This window comes from Cryptomeria japonica, chromosome 6 (genome assembly GCF_030272615.1).
Source record: "Cryptomeria japonica chromosome 6, Sugi_1.0, whole genome shotgun sequence".
Taxonomy (NCBI): Eukaryota; Viridiplantae; Streptophyta; class Pinopsida; order Cupressales; family Cupressaceae; genus Cryptomeria; species Cryptomeria japonica.
Window position 1 is genome coordinate 510,065,112 of NC_081410.1, and position 15,405 is coordinate 510,080,516.

The 15,405-nt window shown below is 39.8% G+C and overlaps 1 protein-coding gene across 1 annotated transcript in view; it reads left to right on the forward strand.

Moving 5' to 3' along the window:
* LOC131052818 (protein JINGUBANG-like) overlaps positions 1 to 15,405 on the forward strand; it is a 99,025-nt gene that overhangs the window by 60,298 nt on the left and 23,322 nt on the right. The gene's annotated exons all lie outside the window — the stretch shown is intronic.

The window sequence follows — 15,405 nt, forward strand, 5'->3', positions numbered from 1 at the left end:
ACTATCTTTCATGATTTCATGCACGTTACTGTGGAAGATTATGTTGATGACCTCTTGGGAAAGTCAATAGACAGAGATACACATTTGGACATACTTTCAATCATCTTTGATCGGTTGGAAAAATATAAAGTGAGATTAAACCCCAAGAAATGTGTCTTTGGAGTAACCTCCGGGAAGCTCTTGGGATTCATTGTCTCAAAAAGAGGAATCAAAGTCGATCTAGCAAAAATCAAGGCCATCCTAGAGATGCAACCACCAAGAAATATCAGTCAACTTCGATCTTGGCAGGGGAGACTCCAGTCCATACGAAGATTCATAGCACAAATGGTAGCTAAATGTAATCCTTTTCAACACTTGCTACATAAAAACATCAAATTCAAATGGGATGATAATTGTAAATAGGCTTTCCAGATACTTAAAGATTATCTTCTGAATCCTCCAGTTTTGATGCCACCAGTTCCAGATCAACCTCTATTACTATACATATCAGCTACTTCAACAGCACTGGGGGCACTCTTAGCACAACAGGCTGCTGAGGGTAAAGAAAAGGTAGTATACTACATCAATCGCACCTTGGTGGGATATGAGCTAAATTACACACCAATTGAGTGTGCATGTCTTGTTGTGGTATTTGCTTCATTGGAATTATGACATTACATGCTAACTCATAAAACTAAGTTAGTTGCAATGATCGATCCATTGAAATACCTTCTCAATAAAGCAACACTTACGGGGCGACTAGCCAAATGGGTGATGCTCCTGAGTGAATTTGACATCAAGTATGTGGACAAAAATGCAATAAAAGGACAAGCTATCATAGATCAGTTAGTAGATGCTCCCATGTTAGATGATGTTCCTCTAATTTCAAAATTTCCAAATGAATCTATTTTAATAGTGTCACATGCAAAGCCTTGGTAACTATACTTTGACGGCTCATACACATAGCATGGGGCAGGAGCTGGCATCCTCTTCATAACTCCTCAAGGGGATTCTATACCAAAATCATATCGATTATCATTCCCCTACACTAATAACATAGCTGAGTATGAAGCATTAACAACTGGATTACGGATTGTGGTTCAATGGAAGAACTAGGAACTTCATGTTTTTAGGGACTCTCAACTTGTAATTCATCAAGTAACTAATGCCTACCAAACAAAAGATGAGAAATTAATGCCTTACAAAAGAATGGTGGATGACCTAAAACAACATTGCATGAAAATAGACTTTGAGCAGATACCAAGAGAGCAGAATCGAGCTACAAATGCCATGGCTACAATTGCTTCACTAATCGATCTACCACAGAATGAGACCCGCTATGAGTTCTTGGTGGATAACCTTTTGGTTCCCTCATATGAAATCACTTCTACTAACATGATATGTATTGTTGGTCCTAAGTCCCAGTTATATGGTGCCATTTTCACATACCTTCGGGACAATGCCCTACCTCCTGACCTATCCAATAACCAATGTCACACTTTCATTCGCCAATCTTCTCGATACATCATTTTAGCTGATATCCTATACCGTCGAGGTCTAGATGACACTCTTCTTAGATGTTTAGAAGGGGATGAAGCTCATATTGCATTACGAGAAGCTCATGAAGGGATATGTGGTCCACATTCTAGTGGTCCTACCTTAGCCAAGAAACTCATTCAAACTGGATATTACTAGCCCAATATGGAAAAGACTCATATCAATTTGTCAAGAAATGTAAGCAATGTCAAATTCATGGAGACCTCATCCATGCGCCAGCACAAGAACTTCAACCAATTGCTACTCCTTGGCCCTTTTGTCAATGGGGACTCAATCTCATAGGCAAGATTCACCCTCCTTCCAATGGTCATAAATTCATTATCACTGCCACAGAGTATTTTGCAAAATGGATCGAAGTCATTCCTCTCATGCAAGTCACTGGAAAACAAATTGCTACATTCATTCTCAACTATATCATTTGTCGATACGGTATTCCTGTTTCCATCATCACTGATAACGGGCGTCCCTTAAAAAATCAGGATGTTTGTGAACTTTGTGGCCGCTTCCATATTACCCATCATTTTTCCACACCTTATTACCCCCAAGGTAATGGTCAAGCTGAGGTGTCTAATAAAACAATCTTTAAAATCTTCAAAAAGACAGTCGATGATGCTGGCCGTAATTGGCATATCCAACTTAATCCCGCACTGTGGGCCTACTGCACAAGCGTCCACACACCTATAGGAGCTACACCCTATTCACTTGTCTACAGTGCTAAATATATCTTGCCTATTGAGGTCAAGTTACCCTCTTTATGAGTCTCTTTGCAGAACATTATCAGTGATGAAGACTACAGGGTCTCTCGCTTACAAGAACTTGAACTATTGGATGAACGAAGACAAACTACTTTTAATCATCTCAAGGTTTATCAACAACGAATGAGTCACAGCTACAATCATAAAGTCAAGCCTCGCACATTTGAGGTAGGTGACTTAGTTCTTAGAGAAAATCCTAAAAATCATCAAGACAGAGAGAAGAAGGGCAAGTATGAACCGGACTAGCTTGGTCCTTACATCATCGGAACATCATATGGATCTGGTGCATATCAGATCTCAACCACAGAGGGTGAACCTTTGGATGATCCTATCAATAGCATGCACCTTCACAGGTTTTACACATAGCTCTTCAGAGTATCTCAATATCAAAAATACAAAAAAAGTCAAAAAAAAAAAAAAAGACAAAAAAAAATTGAAAAAAAAAACCGAGAAAAGCATTTTGTCCAACAGTGAAAACCACTTCGGTGGCGGCCTGGGCAAGTACCATGGTGAAAACTAGGTCACCAGTGCCATGTGTAGAGACAATGCTCCTCCCTCCTTCAGGATTCCATTTCATCCTTTCACTTTGCACACACTCGCAACCTATCCATTCATAATAAACTTACACATTCTCATCATGGCTCGTTCATAATAAAACCTCCCTTTTCACCTCTTTCCATCCATAATAAATCAGCTCCTATCTGTGGCTAAGGAAAATCCTACATCTAGTAATAGGTGTGGAACTAAGAGCATCGCCTGTTTTGAGGAGTACAGTTTCTTCCACTTTTTTTCAGTCTATCCGTGCGCAATCCGCAATAAAGTAACATTTGCATCACCAATCCACAATAAAGTTTGTTCTTCTTCACAATAAAGTATCAGTTTCATAGATTCAGTCAATTTCAGATGAGACACGACAACAATGGGCTTCAACAAATCAAATCTTTCAACAAACTCAGGCAACATTATGGTTCAGTGCTATCTATCCTTTTTGTGAAAGTAAACATTGTGACCACAATCAAATACGACTTATACAAGTGACAAGAGACACTAAACTTGAGGACTATAGTGGATTTTGGTGTCGAGTCTTGGTTTTATTTTGATTTTATCTTTTGGTGACATTTCTTTTAGATTTTCTAGGATGTCTCTAACTAGAGATTCTATCTCCAGGATGTCTTTGACTAGAAAGGCAAGGATGGGGTATTATCACCTATTTTTCTTTGTTGTATGTGGATTGTCTCATAGTAATGCTATGACTTGTCCAAGGATATGAGGACACTGAGAGTCTAGTGTGAACTGGGGCATTCCTTGTTTGTGATTGTCTTAGCTCCATGCAAATGGGTACAATGACTTTCTGGGTCGAACATATGCCTCGATTGTCATAACCTATTTTGCCATAATAAAGCTCAATGATGATAACGCATAAGAAACTCTTTCACTTTCATATCTTCTATCTTCCATCCCCCTTTCTTAATTGACTTTCCATCATCCTTCTCGAGTCCGTGTAGCCTGTTATCACATGACTGAGTATAATGACACACCAAAAATATTTGCATCACATGTAGTTTGCACCCGCATTACCACATATTAAGCATTTCATACATACATATAGATATCACAATTGCATCACATCCTGCACACAACACATGTTAGCACATCATACATTTTAATCATGTAAATAGTTATTTGCATTATCATATTCATTTGCATTTCATACATTCACATTTGCATCATGCATAACATATAAAACATAAAAGAACAAAAATATTGCATTCCATCATATACATATTTGCATCAATATCATAAGCATCACATAAAACAAACATCACATAGGTAAATATGCATATAGCTGCTGCAAAAGATGAATCATCTTATATATATATAATCATAAGTGTCATGAATACAATGATGTCAAAATCATATGGCTACAATCCGAAGGTGTCTACATCATCATAAAAAAATGGTACAAAACTGATACATAGGGACCCCTCTAAGGCTATGATGAACTCCCTCCCTCAGAGCCGCCTGGCCTCGATGGAGTCTAAGCCCAGGAAGGACCCGCCCCAAGATCATCTCTCCTGCCCCCTCTATCTGGTGGTGGTGGAGGACCCATGACCCCACCACTAGATGCCTGTCTCCTATGACTCCCTCCAGTGGTCATCACTGTCTGCGATGGTCTATGGAAGCTCCTCACCTGCTACTCTTGTGGCACTGCCCTATAGTATAGGTCTCGCCAATAACCTATCTCCTCCCCTGCCCGCAGAACATAGGTGTATCCAACCCCTATATCCTCTATCACCTGCCTCCTAGCCCTCAATGCTGTCTCAGCCTTAGTGTAACGTTGGATAGCCTGATCTCGCTTTGGCTCAGTGTTCCTGAGCTATCTCTTGAGTCAATCCCTCTCCCTCTCTAGCTCTTGGATCTTATCTGCCTGTCCCTGGCAGATCTCCCTTAGCTCTAATAGCTCATCCTCCTCCTCCTCGCCCCCCTATACCTATGGCTCTACCTATGGCTGCCTCTGTACTGGTAGTTGTACCTATGCCTGTACCTATGGCTGCTCATGTGGTTGCCCCTACTCCTGCCCCTGTACTTGTCCCTACACCTATCTGAGACCCTATGCTGCTCGCACTTGTAATGGCAACCCACCTCAGCCTCTCACCACCCGAGCCTATCTCTCCTCTCCACCCTCTCTCTGTGAAGCCACCCTCCTCTCTCTTACTACACCCCACCTCCTTGGTCAGCCTCTACCCCCACCATCTCCATCATCATCCTCATCCCCTCTACCATCTCCATCTATCAGCTCTCTTGGATCTTTCAGGCGTGGAAATGGATGCTCTGCCCAATATGCAGTATACTCTGCATCCATCCCTGCATCCTCTATCTTTGGCCATACATCCTAAGGCATGGGCACCATCTCTACCAGCTACATCACTGCCTGATCATATGATAACAATGGCCCAAAGTGTGTCTAATCCTTCACTATCTACGGATACATACCAGAACCCCATGGCATCCACTAGATCCTACCAAACTGCTTGCATACCCTATCTACCAACTGCCTCTCCAGTACATAGGGCATCTGCCCAATCAGATATCTCCTCTTGAAGGTGTATTGCAGATCTATTGCATCATCCTCCCACTTCTCACACTCTCGGTACGGCCTCCATACCACAGTGTCAATCTCATCAATGACCTTGTGCTAGTGCTCTAATCTCCTGATCCGCAGCTGAGATATAATCATATCATACAAGTGCACAAATTTGCATCCATGACCCTTGCCTCTGAAATGTATCGGTCGTGTCACTGGCAGAGGCTCATATGCCCACACCTATAGAAATGTAACTTCATAGCCCAATCCTATGGATCCATGGTAGATGAACTGATGGACCTCATAGTACAAATGTGCCACCACACACGGTCCCCAAGCATATCTGGTATGTTGTGTCACCAGTATCTCCAAGGTGCTCCCCCAACCCACAGCCAACCCTCATGTTGCCCTATCTGGACACAAAAACTCACTGATCACTCCTCCTAGCACTGGTGGTAGCACCAATCCTTGTCACTGTCATGGTGTCCTAGGCCACATGTCCTGCCCTCATCTCCAATCCCAGATCTCGGAACGCTCATCTCAGGGAATCCCTGTCTCCCTCTTGATCATAGGGTATCAACTCCCCATCAATCAGTATCCCTAGTATCTTGTATACATCCTCTAAAGTGACTGTCATCTCACCCATCGACAAATGGAATGTGCATGTCTCAGAATGTCATCTCTCAGCTAAAGCAGTTAGCAACCCCATGTTCGCCTGAAACTCAGGCACATACAGAATGAATCACAAACCCATAACCTCAATCGTGGCTCTATCCTCAAATGTCAGCTCTAGTCGTAACCTTTGAATCAATGGGAATCTCTCCCATGACTCCAGCATAGGTAGGTACTTCTATAGTCAAGCAAATAAACCTTGTCAGTTAAAGTGATATTCCCTATTTATCACAAAATGTTGGTTTTTATCCTAGTGCTTATGATATTCTATCCTAGTGGTACTCCCTATTCATCACAAAGTACTACATGTTTTGCACTCTCTGTTCATCACAAAGTGTTGCTTTTTATCCTAGTGGTACTCCCTGTTCATCACAAAGTACTATATGTTTTGCACTCCCCGTTCATCACAAAGTACTACGTGTTTTGCACTCCCTGTTCATCACAAAGTGCTGCTCATATTTTCACTCCCTATTCATCACAAAGTGCTTTTTTTTTTTTTAGTACTCCCTATTCATCACAAAGTACTATGTCTTGGTACTCACTGTTCATCACAAAGTGCCTCGATCTATCTTAACCTAGGGCCTCTACTTCAGTGTATCCTCTTGAGTAGTTTCCTAATTGGCAATGTATGTTCTATCACAGAATTGTCAATCCTAGCCTTGTTTGCTATTCTAGTCTTCCCTAGAGGACTTGCTTGAGTGTATCCTCTCAGTAGCTTATCTAATCAACAACGTATATTCATCACAAAACTATCATTTTTCCCTAGAAGACATAAATGCACATTTTTGACATAAACGCACTTACATACTGCATAAACACGCCTACTCTGCACAGACACACCTAAAATACACAGACATGCCTATGCTCTGCATAGATGCGCCTGCTCTGGATAGACATGCCCACATTACACAAACACGCCTGCACAATGCAGATGCGCTCGCACTTAACATAGACACTTTTTCCTGCACAAACGTGCCTAGCACAAACACAGAGATGTCTGGCTAACCTAGACACACCTAACACTAGCATAGGCATGCCTCGACATTTTTTGACATTGTTTGACATACCTAAAATGCATTTATTGCACTACCTAACATGCATTAATGACAACATTTATTGCAACAAAGTACAAGGAAGTTTTGTGGTACTTACCGGCACTCTTGCATCTGCTGGCCTCTGAAATCGGCAAACGTGATCAAATCTATGCACCAATGCCATCGCTGTTGACTACTACTACTCTATTCTCTCTCTACACTCTGATTTCTTGGATGTGTGGATGAAAATGAAGATGTATTCCCCTCGTGGTCTATTTTATAGACTACCCTAGCCCTAGCCCTTTCCCTTTGTTATCACTGTTTAAAGAATGGGTTTTCCTTTCCCATGAGTTGGCTAAATTTTTTATCTTTTGAATTAATCCTACTTTCAGTTGGTTCAGCTCTCCGTTAGGTCTTAGGGCTTTTAGGGTTTTAATTTCAAATTCTTCTTTTTCTTCACAAAATATTGAAAACCCCTAGTTTCTAATTCCTCGTTATTTTATCCACTTAAGTAATGGGTCTCAGATTCGTGAGAAGTGTCCCCCCTTGTCATTTGCCTAGGTTGTCTTGTGAATTAATTATAATTTTTATGCCTTATACCTTTTCTTCCTAATGTTCCAGGCCCGTTAAGTTGGGCACATCTTTCAGAAAAATCTATGGTTCTTGCTATTTCGAAAAGGTAAAGTGCTCGTGGTTTAAGACTCACGAAATGGCAAAAAAGTGGTGGGCCCGCAATGAAAAGGAATTGTGTTCAAAATGACTAAAAGGGTCACACTTAAAAGATGGTCATCTTAGATTTCATCCAATGGCTAGCGCTGTTTCGCAACCTGAACTTGCAGATAAAATACCTCTCGCGAAATGGTGAAATGATGGTGGGCTTGGAATGAAGAGGAATTGCTTAAAGGGTTTCACTTAAAGAATGATCATTTTCAATCTAATCCGATAGTTCACACTGTTTCGCAAGGCAAAATGGCTCATGGTATAAGACTCACGAAATGGTGAAATGATGTGGCATTCCAAGCGGATCGTTCGGCTAGTCTTAAAGGAAAGTAAGATGCTGGCATGTGGTAGAAAATGCAACAGTCAGCAAGGTGGGTCCAAGAGTTTCAAAGAAGGTGGGTCCCAGAAAAGAAAGATATCGTGGGATAAAAAGTATTCTGATAGATACATGTGGTGAAAGTAGAGAGGAACATAATGTTTTTCTCTCAGCAAATCAAAGTTTGACATGTCAGATTGAAAGATGACTAGATGCTAGGTGTTCAGAGTTAAGTCAGAGGGCCCACATTTGCAAGTAAAAGTTTGAAGTGTAAAAATCGATCATGTCTCATTTGATCAGACGACCCGCATTATTTTGTGAAGGTGAAGTGCTCGCATTTTAAGCCCTGCAAAATGGAGAAATGAAAATGGTGACAATACAGCAAGCTAACCGGTGAGCAAGTTAGATAAAGATCGATGGCCCGCACGGTTTCACAAATTGAAGATGCACAAATATTAGAGGCTGCGAAATGGTGAAAAGGTTTTTCATTCTTGAAGGCAAAGAGAACATGAAGTGTAAAGGTCGGTCAACTCTCATTTGATCTAACAGCTGGTGCTATTTCATGCTTGTAAGATCCCTGAAGGATATGCTCAGCGAAATGGAAAAAGTAAAGGAGATTCATCTTGATGCCAGGCTAAACGGTGACATGTACATGAGCACTTGGCTTCCATAGAGATTGAAGGTGCAAAGGTGTAATCAGTAGTTTTAAAAGGGGGTATAACATGCGGCTGACTCAGATTTAAACTTAATAAGTTTCCCAAGGCAAATGGTTAGGTGCCATGTGGTATCCGGTAACTAGAGGAGGAGTAGAGCAAGCAAGCCAGTATAAGAGTCTTCACTTAAAGGATGATCAAGAATCATTTGATCCAATGGTTGGCATTATTTCATAGCCTCAAGTTGAATGCAGATTAAGCTCTGCGAAATAACAAGAACCCATTAGCTGTCAGGTGAAGGCGCGGTTAGTGAAAAAGCTGACTGTCTAGGTGAAAGTTAAAGGCTGCACAGCTTGGGTCCCATCTAATGCCTAGTGTAGTTTTGCAAAGGTGAGGTGCTCACAGGATAAAACTTGCGAAATGGTGAAACGAAATAAGGCCCAGTGAAAAGGGTAAAAGTACTAAGCTAGTGTAAAGACCGATCAACTCTCATTTGATTGGACGGTCGACATTATTTCGTGAAGTAAAGTTGCCAAGAAATTAAGCTTTGTGAAAAAGCGAAAAGAGAAAATGCATAGGCGTTGTGACCCGTTGGAGCGAAAATTTTGAATTCTTTCATGAATTCAATTCTGAAGGGACGGCCAAGCATGTGGAATCAATGTCACAGTTAAGAGCTTGGCCGCCATATATGATCTCGTATCAATTAAACTGAGGTATCATTCTAAAGAGTACTTGATAAGAAGTAATTGCAGAGCGAACTTCTTCAGTTGCAAAGCTAATTCCTTCGAGTACAAGCAAGTTTTCCTATCCTCTTGTTCGGCCATCATTTTTTAACTGTGTGTTTTATTAAGGTTTTAATCTGTCATAGAACAATTGAAGGAGATTGTTAAATTGCTTGCTTGATTTTCTAAAAGAGATGGCACCTAAGAGGGAATTCTTAGGAAAGGTCAATTACCATGAGAGGGCCATTTGTGATGATTTCCTTGAATAGTTGACGTTGTCAACTAATGTGGCTTCCAAAATGAAAGAATTGGTGCCAAGAGCTTCTCACCTAAAAATAGGAGAGGGTTTATATGATAAGGGAAATTGGTTAAGAGACCCTCAAATAGGGATGTCTAGGATGGGATTATTCAAGATTGGATTCAGCATGAGAAATTCTCCAGCCCCTCAGAACAGTATATGGGAGTTGGATGTTGGAAAGTTGGTGGTTCCCGGGGTTTTCTTCGATGTAGATCTTCTAACTCAGATTGCATATAACTATGACCCAACTTCAAGATGTATTAAGGATATCAGTGAGAAGGCCCTCATTGTAATTTATAATGAAGAATTTAGGAATGCCTTTGGGTTAAATGAATACACTAATTTTCTAGAGCCTATTGATTTTAAATCACTAGCTCAGGTGTATAATGTGCAAAGAAACCACCTAAGAAATGGGCCTCTCAAAGAATTTTTTTTGAAGATAGGCGGGTTGACTATTGTGGGACCTAACACTAAAGAGCCCTTTTCTCTAAATTTGTTTACCCTTAGGGCTAAAGGATTATACTAGTCACTCTGCGAAATCCTAGGGGAAGATGTTGAAGCAAATATGCCTACTCACTACATGTTGATGGTTGCTCAGACTTTGAATCCTTCTGTGGCAATAACTTTTGATTATGCTTCTTTTATAACTGATGCTATCCATAATGGATTGATAGCGATCAAGAATGGGAAAGTAGATAGGCCCTTTGGGTGGTACTCCCTTCTTATGCATTTATTTTTATTCAAAGGTGGTGATTATTTTGCAAGTGGGATTCACCTTGTAAAAGAGAAGGATGGAGAAAAGATGCCAGTGCAATTATGGAGCACAATTCTATCATGGGATAGAGAAGATGCAAGTTTTCTAATGTTTGATAAATATTTTGCATCAAAAATTAGGACCCTTATCTATTCAGAAAACCCAAGAGTTCCTAAGGTGCTTTTGGAATTCATTAGGCCGCAAGAGTTTGCAGAGGACATCAAAATTGTCCACAATTGGGGGGATATTTACTTATACCCTATTTCCACAGTGTTCAGAATATATGGTTTCGTAGGTGTCCCATTTTTTTTACCTTATCAGGTCCCTCTTAAAGTCAAAATTGCAGAGATTCTTAGGCAGATTGGTGTTATGCAAGAGGTAGAATTGACTAGCAGAGGTAAGGGGACAATTTTCCCTACAATTACCGTGGCACACCAATTTGTGATAACAAAAGGAGGTTGGAAATGTTTTGAAGATTTCCTCTAGCCATATCATTTATCAACTATTGTCTGTTAGTGTGCTAACCCCAAAGATTTCTTCAATGGTATGTTTAGGAAGAGGGTTGTATGTAAAGCTAAACCCCATCAACCTCATCAGCAATGAGTTTGATCTAGATGAACAAGAGCTGAGAAAGGAAAAGTGGGTAGCCTATAAGAAGGCCTTAGACTTGGTGCACCAACTTGACGTAAGTTATGACCCTTTTTCTAGCTTTCAGCCCTTTGCAGAGAAGATGAAGTTCTTAATTATTAGTTTTGAGGAGGTGATGCAAGTACTAAAAGAAAAGAGGGAGGTTGTAATTAAAAATAATTTTGAGAAAGCAAGAGTGGTCCTGAGTAGGTCTGCATCTACTAGGCCAATCCCTCCTGGAAATTACATGCTACATAAGAAATCTAATTACAGTGTACTTATGCATGCTTCAGGGGAGCCCTTTATCTCTAAAGGTAAGAGGAAGATACATGATGTCATTGACATCCCTAGTAGCCCAAAGAAACAAAGAGTGGGAAAAGAGGTACAACCTGAAGAACCTTTGTACCCCCCATCTCAATCACCTATCCATATAGGAGATGAACAGGCAGTAGCTGAGCAACTATTGTAGTTAGGCAGTTTAGGGGAAATTTCCTACACTTATGATGAGGTAGAGGAAGGAATGCCAGAAGAGCCCTTAGCTGCTGAAATGGATATCACCATCAATGAATTCACAGGCCATGAATGGGATCCTGAGATCAAACAGGACAGTGAATATTTCTTGGCTGATCACAAATTTATCACATCAGAAGCATTTATACAATTTGTGTGGAAGCAGACCATTAACAAATACAATGCAAGGTGTAACAAAAGGAAGAGTGAGTAGCCTCATAAAGACTCAGCTACAGTTGAGGAAGAAATAAAGCAAAAAATGGTTGAAGAATTTAAGACCATTACTCCTCAGCAAGGAAGAGACATGGTGGCACAGGCTAGGGTACTCATTCTTCCAGAATGGGATATAGCAGATGCTCTAGTCCTAAAAGCAGTAAGAAAGGAGACTAAACCTATGGAGGGAGTCACTTTCAATAAAGACAATGCTGCATTAGTTATGTGGTCTCTGAAAAGAGATGAAAATAAGAAGAAATAGGACACCTCAATGTCAAGTTACCTTAGAGGGATGATGGTGAAGAGGGTCCAGACTATTGGGGTAGTGGAAGCTGCTAGCACTGTACTAGAAACTAAAAAAATTTGTGTTATAGTAGCAGAAAGGGAAGCTAAGGAAAAGGCAGATCTCTAGGTTAAATTGGAGATAGTTTTAAAAGCCTACACTAATGCCTAAGAAGAGGTAAGGAACAAAGATAGTATCATTGCTAAATTGCAGAAGCAACTAGTAGGACAATATCATCATGGTGAATCCTCAACATTGATGATCTCCTCTTCTCCTGTTAGACCTCCACCTACCAGCCCTATCATTGAGTTCCCACCATCTCCAGTGCCTTCTAGCTCCCAAATGATTGAGATTACTCCTCAAGAGTTAGAGAATTTAAGACAGGCTCAAGCCCTGTATGCAAAGAAGTATGAGGATAGAGTAAAGGCCATTGTCACTAGTTTTGCAGGTACCGTGAATGCCTCATTGCTATACAATAATGTAGGTAAAATTTTGGATATATGGAATGAGCTCAGGGGAGATAAGGCCATGTTGACACCTATTTTTGACAAATGGAGGCCTAGGGAGCAAGATTTAGTGTTTATGTGTGCATCTTATGATGAAGCAAGGGAAAATCCTATCATTAAATCCACTTGTGACATCACAAAAGATTTAGTACAATTAGCAGCAGGGGTGGATAATGTTGATAGGAAAGTTAACTTGTGCAAAAAGGAGTATGCTGATTAGGTTTTTGAGTTGCTCCTAGGAGTTTTTGCTAGCCCAGATCAACTGAAGGAAAAACAAATGTGGCTTAAGGAGGTAGAAGCCAAATGGTCAGCAAGAATTAAAGGAATTATTGATCTAGATGATGCTTCCTTCTTTGTTGTGACAATACAGGAGATAGAGAAAATTAAGTCACATTATGGTTTTCTCAATTCAGAAGTCAACAAGATGAGAAACTCCTAGAAAAGGTTGACCAAGGCCAAGGCTAAAGTGATTAATTTCTCGTGGCCAACCAATGATGTGTATGATGAGTGGACAACAAAATATGCCACCCATGATCTAGAACAATTAGAGAGTGCCCCTGAAAAGGTAGAAGAGGTTGCAATCGAACAGCCTGTTGAAGAAGCTGCAAAGGCTGCAAAGAACTTGTAACTATTTTTGTAAAAGACTTTGTAACTTCTTTTTTGGAAAGAAATGATTGTAACAAATTCTCCTCAGAAAGTCCAAAGCTTTGTGCATCCATATTGTTATAAATGGATATGAGGACTAGAGAGAGAGGGATCACAACGAATTGTAAGAAAACACTGCAGAAATTCATATCTGAGCTTTTCTAAGTGTAATGGAGGAAATTCCAAAGTTTTTGTACTACTTTCTTGAAAAATATATCAATATACAGACCATTGGCTTTTGAGTAAACTTTGTGTCGTCTTCAAATGTGTTTACAATTTGTTTACTTTTTTCATTTTGAATAATCCAGGGTTATTTTGTTTGAATGGGGTTGCAAGGCAATTTTCAGTAGATGTGTTCGCTAGCTTTTCTCTTTAGGAGGGAAATTAAAGATGTGGGGACCACTCCTACCAGTAAATTCTTTGGAGGGAAATTTGAATCTTGATGATCATGGTTTAATTTGATATGAATAAATTCTTATAAGTGTTAGGCATGTATAAGGATTAACAGAAGCCGAGGCAATGGGATGCATAAAGATATTTTGTTTCGGGAGTATTATCTAAATTTAGATGACTCTGTGACCTTGGATAAGGCACTGGTATTGATTGAAGTTGTTTATTACATGTTTTGTTGGTCATAATACTGAATATGAGTATAATTTGCATTCATTTGTTTCTATTGGTTTCATGGTGATTAAATCCACTAGTTTTCTGGACTGGTTTGCTGTGGGTTTATTTTTGAAAGTGTGAAGTTAATTCACAAAGGTATATCCACTTGGACTCTGAATAAGTCCAAAGTGTAGAAGGTTAAATCAAACCTTGTCATATGTTGTTCTAAGAATTTCTTTACCTTTGGTATCTCTTCTGCATAGAGTTCAATCATATTATATTAAGGATGTCAAAGAGAATTAGATTTTGAAGACAACAAAAGTGGCGACTCTGCTGGGGAGAATCACAATAAGGATCCAGACACAGATTTTTGTTGAAGCCTATAAATAATACCTATTGTGTGTTCATGGAATTAGACTGCTTGTTTTCATAATTCCCACAGGTTTGTGGGTGGCGACTCTGTTATTTTTTGAACCAGTCCTTGTGAGATACAAATATTTCTAAAAGGAAGACAAGCGGGATGCAAGGAGGGAAAAACACAAGAACATTCATGAAGAAGCATCTTCATGAAACCTTGCAAGAAGGTTTTCCAGAACAGTCATGAAGAGGCCAAAAGAGGTCAGTGCTTCATGAACCATCAAACGCTACCTAGGTGCAAAAGGGCAATAGTACTGGTAAGGCACTTGATCGCCCTGTATATGCAAAGTCTAATTCCTCAACTAGAGATTCTGAAAATGATGTATTAGGTTTCCATTCTAGATTGTTTAGAAATATAGATAATACTCATGCTTTGAATCAAGATTTATCACATGCAAGCTTTTCTGGGAGGGATAGGAATAGTTCAAATGCAATTAAACACTCTGTGCCTAGAATAGTGGATGGGAACATTAGCTTAATCGACATAGATCAAGTCAATATATCCAATTCAGAGGAAACATTCCCTGATGAAGATAAATTATCTCAAGAAATTGAGGATCTGAATAAAAGAGTTCACCATATAATTTCTCTAAGAGCCCAAAAGAAAGTGAATAGGGAGAAGGAAGTCAAAGCCAAATTAATGGAGAGAGATAGGCTTCTTAGACAGATAGCTGATCTTGAAGTACTTGCTAAGGAGAAAGAAAAGAGTGATTAGAGAGATTCTAATCCCCAAAACTAAACAAGCTTATAAGTCAATAGTTCAGCCAACCAGGGAAATATTTAGTGACTCTTAGCTTCCTAGAGCTAATATGGACAAAGGAAAACAAAAATGGGTAGATGATGGAATGGAATCTAAAGTTGTAGAAGAGATCTCTCATAAGCTTTTAGCACATGAGAGAGAAATGGAAAGAGTGAGGAAAGAAAAGGAAGATCTCCAAATGGAATTAGAAAAGGCTGAGTTAGAAGTAGCGAATCAAGAAGTAAAAAGAAAGATTAGCTACTTAAAGGCTCCCCCTATTACATTTCCATCAGAAGATCTTAGCAAGCCTAATC